Source organism: Pholcus phalangioides, unplaced genomic scaffold (assembly GCF_987345545.1).
Source record: "Pholcus phalangioides strain wild (caught in Gottingen) unplaced genomic scaffold, Ppha-v1.0 ptg000040l_1, whole genome shotgun sequence".
NCBI lineage: Eukaryota > Metazoa > Arthropoda > Arachnida > Araneae > Pholcidae > Pholcus > Pholcus phalangioides.
The window spans coordinates 4591868-4599564 of NW_028301626.1; the positions used below are offsets into that span (position 1 = coordinate 4591868).

A 7697-nucleotide genomic window follows, 5' to 3' on the forward strand; every position below is an offset into this window, starting at 1 on the left:
TTGAATATCATCAAAATTCAAGAACTGGTGAATATAAACAAATTAAAACAGTAATGAAAAATAGGCATCAGATATATGTGTAGAAAAATTTTAAAGCTCTAACACTCTTATAGAGGCACCCGCTTCCCCCCCCCCCACTCTAAATCCTAGCAAGTCTTGAGAGTTCAATGGAAATTTCACATCATTTTTGTAAATAAATCACAAAATAAATTGAAACTGAAATATTTATTGATGAAAAAATATATATATCCGCTAACTTTCATTTACAATGTATACGACTGCAGCCACTATGCACATACAAAGGACTTTTGATCATTTTTGCTTTCTCAGCATAAAAGTGTCAAACACCTGTTGATGTTGTCTTTTTTGGTGATTGTTTCCTCTCCAGAACTGAAACTAACGAATCTCTGATATCATCTAATGTTTTGTGGAGAGAGACTCCCGCTTTCATTTTATCTGGAAAGAGAATGAAAACAATTGTAACAATTAATAACACAAATACAAACTCTACGGCCACAACAGGCAAATTGCCCAAGTGAACTGATGCTGGGAATAGGGTTTTAACTGAAGCAAGGGTGAGCAAACAGACAGTGTTTCAAAAGAGATGGGCTATTTCTAAAAAGATGGCAGAACAGGTGAAACAATCTCATTTTCCCTTTAGCAATGCATGGAACAAAAAAAATGCTAAATGGCCAAAATTCTACTTACACAATACAGTAGACGCGGTTTATTGGAATCATGTATAATGTTATCATTTGGTATTGGTTTAACCATATCTTTTTTCACTCCCCAAATTATCATTGTCTACAAAACTATGTAGGAGATTAGAAAGTGTAATACTCCCCCTCCCCGACAAACATTTCTGTACTCTGGATGATAATTTTTGCTTGCACATGAAATTGATAGGCTATCTGATTATTATTAGCAGTTATAATCCCTGTACGTGTGCAGCTGCTTTTGCAATTAACTTCCACCAATGGAGGCAAACAAATGTATGATCAAAAAGAAACTTCAGTTCCCTGTTAATTGTCCAGATTCAGTTTTTGTTTGAAACACTTTCTCAAGGGAGCTATGGAACACAAGGTACATGAATTAAACACCTGATGACTGAATTAAAAAAAATTTTTAGCTTAAAGGAAAAAAAAAACCCCCCCAAGCATGATTTTTCCTCGAAACAGTCCTAAATAATGTTTTTCAACTTTTCAGAGACATAATGACTTCTTCTCATGTTGCAAGACACACTGCAATGAAATCAGAAAATTTTGAGTCACCCTTAGAAAAACTAAATTTAAATCCTCCTGCTTAAAATTAAAACTCCCTTTTAGCAATCACATGAATTTCAGACGGAAATACCAATTTTACAGTTGCCATGTCGACTAGGATTTATCAAGCCTTGAGCTATGGGGGAAAGCAAATTGAATCAGCTTGATTTAAATTCTGTTTTTCCTTTTCATAACTTATATTGAAGTGAAAGTAACCTAGTATATATGGTATACATGTTATTGAAATGTGAAGTTCTTGATTAAAATAAGCATAGAAGATCTTTGGGATAAAATATAGACTTAAACTTAATCCCTAGATATAGAACAGCTTTCTTTCTGCACTTTTTCTAGATTTTGTACATGGAAAAAAATTGTAGAGAACTATAGGGAGTTAAACTTAGCACTTAAAGAGTTCCCCTGATTAAAAAACAAACTATTTTTTGTATAAAGCCTTGAATTCTGCATACTAATTGCTGTTTCAAAATAATAGATATGTTGTTCCAACATAAATACCGTTGGACTTTACATTTTAATACAAAAAGTGGAAAAGGTCTAGTGTTTGTCTATTTTTTTTACAAAAACTCATTAAATATGTGAAACAATGAAAATGTGTAAATTACTAAGCAACATCATGCAAGTTGGAAACACATCATAATAAATGCATCCATCTATAGCGGAAGAAACAATCTTGTCAAGAGAATGATTTTATTTAGTTGATGCCGAATGGAAGTTCAGAAGTGTAATGATTAACATATGGAATTTTGCACATGTAATAAATCTAAAACAAATATATAGTTGATCCCACTTATAACGTTTCTCCCATTTAGAATGTTTTTCCACTTGATACAACTTATTTTCATGGTCCTAACAATAAGTAATTCTCATTGCGATTTCCTGTTTAAAGTGTTTTCCTATTTATTACGTTTTTTATGACGGTTTTTGAAAATCGTTATAAGCAGGATTCACTTTAATTAACAGTTGAATGCACACATTTATGTATTTACTAATAATCAATGTATGAATTCCCTTCTGATTGATTTTACATTTTTTTAAAAATATCTTAGCATTTTCAATATCTTCTGATCAAATTTAAAGCAAATCAGATTCTCTCTCTCTCTCTTCTCCAGACACCATCTTCTTATTCCCTATTCATACTTTGGTTATCCTGCTAAAATGATTTTATTTTCCTTCCCTGATGGTCCACAACTCTGATCTGTCACCATTTAACTGTCACATATTTTAACACCTGAATGTGGGTGCTATGTCAGATTTGTGTTGAAGAAACTTAAGTGTGCTTATGTGTGCGTGCCCAGCATTTGGAGTGTTTTGTGTTCAGTAGGTGGTGCTATCTATCTATCTAGCGCCGCAACTAGATACATTCTCAAACGGGGCAAGTATACATTTTGGCACACCCATATAATATAGAACAAGCAGTTATAAAGTGTGAATTTGGTGCACCGCTCTAGTCCAGAACCCAGGACACTAGGCCCGCCTGCCCCTCCCAGTTGTGGCCCTGTATCTATTCTCCAACCTGGTAATGCGTGCATTTGAAGTTCAATGTATGCATATTTGTGTTGTAGGTCTGTGTGATCGCCATGGCAACCAGAAGCTTTTTCAAAGGAATAGCCAACTCCAAATTTGAAATCTTTAGAAAAATCGCATTTTTAGTCGATTACCATTGTTCCAAACACGGATTTTCACGAAAAACAAAATTGGGAGGGAAGTTATAAGGGGCCTCTTTCTTCCCCCCCCCCCCCGAGATCAAAAATTAAAAATATTTTTGTAGAGAATTAAAATATCGGAATAAAATAATTTATTTTATACTATCTGTGAAGAATTAGATCCTTGTGCCCCCTCCGATTCTGCTTACACACCCATGATTTTTGCGATGCGAAATGGTGACTACCGCATAGCAGCTAGATGACAAAACTAGATATTCAAGGTCGAGTTTTTATAGATTCGGTTTCTTTCCACGGTATCGGGAAGGTTTTACAATTTGAAAGGGTGTTCCAATCCTTTATGATAAAAAAAACAAAAAACCCCGCACATTCGCAATATTGTAGGAACAAGACGAATTTACGCCGAATAAACACTGTCTTCGAATGCCGGCCGATCACCACAAAAGTACCGTAATTTCCCGTATATAGCAATACACGGCCCCTCATTCAGAGAAGCAACCAAAAATATCCCTCATCTTCAACAACCCACAGGTATATCAATACAGTAGTGTACAAAGTAGTAAAACCAGTTTTTCAAGGTCGAGGGATCACGATACACGGTTAAAAAATGTCGGGAGCTTTTTCCTCTCTACTTTTTTCTTCTAAGAACTAAGAATGAACGCATCCCGGAGGACGTGTGAACAAAATTTTTATGCTTCCTTTTCCGAAATTCAGAGTATTTGACACGCTATAACGCGTCAATGGCATCTCTGCCAGTCAGAGGCACTGCTACCAAATGTGAGGGTGGGGGGGGGCGGCACGTGTAGCCTAAGCAAGGCTACAAGGGGTGCGGTGCACCTGAGCAGCAGATTGTAAGGGACGGCAGCCTAGGCTTTAGTTAGACATCAAAAAATTTTAAAACCTCGAATATTAAAAATTCACATGACCAGAGGCAAATTTACAGTTTAGCTGACTGTGGGCTATAAAAATTTTGCCACCTTTCACTTATCTTACCCAGTATCAGCCAGTATTTCTCAACCTGTAAACATACCCGTTTCTTACTTTTTTCATCCCTCTTTTCCTCTTCACCTGGTCCCTAGATTTCTCTATTTCACTTTTTGCCTGATCACTCACATGCTTGAAAACTCTATGGAGTTTACTTTGGTCCTGTACATGCTTGCAAACTCAAGGCCACTATTTTTGGTCACTCGCTGACTCAGTCCCTCTCTCCCTGGGCAGAGGCGGATGTACATTTTTGTCAATTTCGGAGTCCTCCTCCCGTTATACTAATCTTCCCGTGACTATTTATTTCTTCAATTTGCTGTCCTGGGCCTGCTAAGCCCCTCTGTAAATACGGCTCTAGGGCCATTCAAGTATTACGTAAGCAGATTTTCAGCCATTTTTGACACCCCCCTTGTCAGCAAAACACTGACCCCCCCCCCTGCCCCCGTCAGCAGCTTAGAATATTTCATATCTTCAAAAAGGGGCGGTTGATGACATAAGCAACCTCCAACCCCCCCCCCCCTTGTCATCAAAAGTAAGCAAATCCGAAACCCCTCTCCCTTCAATGCTGACGTAATACTTGCATGACCCCTCTGCAAATGATATATCATGCTTTTAAGACATACCTTTCTGATATATTTGTTGAGAAAACTTTAAGATAGAGCTTAGGGGCAGTGATACCAGAACAAGAATGACAAAAACGGCTTAAAAATAATTTTTTAAATAAAAGTTACCGCATTATATTTTTCTATTTATAAAGTGTCAGCAACGATGACTCATCAACAAGAGCTGAAATGTGAATTGAGTTATCTGGCAAAATTCTATACCTCAGAGCCATACTATCATATGTGGTTCCGAGGTACAGAATTAAGAACAGTATAATGATTTGACTCTTGCCTCCTGCAGCGAGTCTTCTTTAGGTGTGGCACATGAGGCTTTGCACCCGGATGGCATTTAAGCTTGAGCCGGCCCTAGTGAAGGCCATGCTTCTATTATTTCTAAAATAACATTGATTTTTAAATTGTTTGTCTCTGTAATTTTCATGTCTAGCATTTCTGAAGAAAAAAAAAAAGGATTGAATATAGAAAAATTTAGGTGTGTTAATTAGCATGTTAATGGCTCATTCCTGCCAACATAAAATATTAAAGAGATATAAGCTCAATAACTACAAAAGGTGCATTGAAGGGGGAAAAAACGACAAATCAAGTCACTTGCAATTTCTTACCTCTCTGCTTTGATAGGAGAATTATTGGTGTGTCCCAAGTAACTTTCCTAGTGCTGCACTTGAAACATTCTGGAATTTTCAAGTAATATTATTTCAGCAGGAATTCATCTTTCTGCTACCCTGACTTTTGCAACATCTCTGGCCAGTGCATCTGCTGATCTATGACACAAAGGGCTCCTTACACATTCTTTCTTTTATGTCATTCTGATGCTTTTGATAGAAATATTTTGACTGCCTTACCAAAGATTAAAATCTAAAAAAACAAACAAAAATCATGCATTTCAAAAACACAGAACAGCCAGAACTGGGGTGGGGAGGGCAAAGGGGAAAACAAATTCAAAGGGGCAGCAAATTTTTGGTGAAAACAAAAACACAGGTGTAAAATCAATCAAATTCTAAAGTGGCGGGAGCAGAAAAATCCCATTTGGTCCTCTCCCCCACAAAAATCGCAGTTAACCTTCACAGTGACAATCCCGAGATATCTCATCAAACTTGATCTGCTTTATTACGGTCATCCCAAAATATCTCAATTTCTTAACAGCTTTATTTCTAATGTGGCAGTTGCAATGCAGACCAGGAAAATTTAAAAAACTACTTAAAGGGTTAAGGCCTGCCATAACTTCACTCTTCAGTTATTTTAAAGTTGTAGTCACTGACAGTTTGATTGTGAGGTGAACAAAAAATATTTTTGTCTCCTGGAGAGTAACAAAAAATATGCCAATTGCAATAACAGCTTTATAATATTCGGATACTGCATTCCCAGCACACCAGGAAACAGTAACTGAGATCAGCATGCAGAGAATATTCATATTTTCCACCATGCTTGGCAAATTTTAGTGACCAATTCCTGATATAACATCTGTTTTCAACATAATTACAAAAATTATCTGTGTAATTCAAAAGTGACCTTTCTTCAGTATCAGAAAGCATCAAACAATGTACAGAATTTAGTATCTGCATTTCGTATTAAAGGTTGGTAATTGAAGTAGATTAATATGTAAATGTTCAATTTTCATTATCACTATCAAATTCTTCAATGTTTCCTATAGTGGGAAAACCATTACTTTATTCCAATTAGCTCATTTGTTCAATATAAATTGATATCAGTCTTTTGAATGTATCACGTTATCCTCATTGAACCTTGGTTTAAAACACATGCCGGGAATGGAGACGCCAACATTCAAAAAACCGGAGTCTTCCCCGATTTGCCTGGAATGACAGTTAAAATACTGGGAATACTGTTATTTTGATAGCAGTAACAGAGTCGTCTTAACGCACGGGACTACCCCAGTGTGTGTGTGGGATCATAGCGCTCCTTCTTGGTGCCCCAGGGTTGACATTTTCTTGGGAGGCCCCTAGGCCTTAAAAGGGAAAATATTATGCAAAATAAATGTACATTATTTGTGAGGCCAACATTTGGCTCATGGCCCCTGGTCTCACCAAACCCACTGCCCCTCTAGGACTGGGGTCCTGGAGAGCGGCATGAATGTGACATTTGGTTTAAATTTGACAGTAAGCATGGTTATTGCTGGGCAACAATTTCTAGCCAGATGGAGGAAAAATTGTTTGCATGGAGGGCTGTCAGGAGTGTTCGATAAATTAATTTTTGGTCAGCTTGGGGAGGGGCAAGGCCAGGGCTCAACTAGATACTTTGTCAACCGGGGCAAGCAGGCATTTTAGCACGCCAATGTAGAAATAGTTAGAGGGTGAATTTGGAACCCCCCTCCTGGTCCCAGCTCCCCGTCCCTGGTCACGTCCCCCAACACTGTGTACGCCTCTGGTGCCCGTGATACACTTAGAACGCCCCTGGCTAGCAAATTTATTGAGTCGTGTAATGATTTCCCGGATTTGACGAATTTTTTTTTACGAAGTTTCTGTGCATATATCGGCATCGATGTTACCCCCGATAAAACGATTTTCCTCGAATTAAGGAATGGAAACGGCAGTTTTACACAATTCGTTAAATCGGGATTTTCAACTCTTATTAACGAATAATTTTAACAAACGATTCAACTCACCTTGGATCGATGAAAATACATGCTGCTCACGTTGAATTTCTTGTCCATTGCTTTCAGTCAAATGATTGCGAAGAATATTTTGTGCCGCATACATTTACATTCCGAACGCACTAACAGTAGCCGATGTTAGCCGTTTATTTTGGCCATCGAACGACATGATTACGAAACAAACAAATCCTCGATAAAAAAAAAAAAAGCGCAAAAGGGAGGAAATGGCGGAAAGATCTTGTGAACAAAATGAAATTTTGACGCCAACCATGCACTGCTATATATCTATTCTATAATATAAAATCACAAACAAACTCGAAAAGGGCCTGTTGCTAAGCAACCGAGTGACGGAAGTCTGTTACGGAAGTGGGTTCGATTCATATATCGATATTCACATTCATATATCGATATGATATCATATATCGATATTGGGTCGATATTCACATATCGGGACCCATTTGACCCATCGGGACCATGTTATGTGCATGTACCAAGAGGCTCCTACATCCTACAGCAGAGCCCTTAGGCTGGAATTTAGATTTCG

At 37.6% G+C, this 7697-nt stretch overlaps 1 long non-coding RNA gene across 1 annotated transcript; it reads right to left on the reverse strand.

The window, feature by feature from the left end:
- Positions 1-264: 264 nt before the first annotated feature.
- LOC149065302 (uncharacterized) lies at positions 265-7263 on the reverse strand. The gene is made up of 3 exons (XR_016195643.1): positions 7166-7263; positions 5148-5400; positions 265-456 (listed from the first exon to the last, which is right to left on the reverse strand). It is a non-coding gene; the product is annotated as an uncharacterized LOC149065302 (long non-coding RNA).
- Positions 7264-7697: the final 434 nt, after the last annotated feature.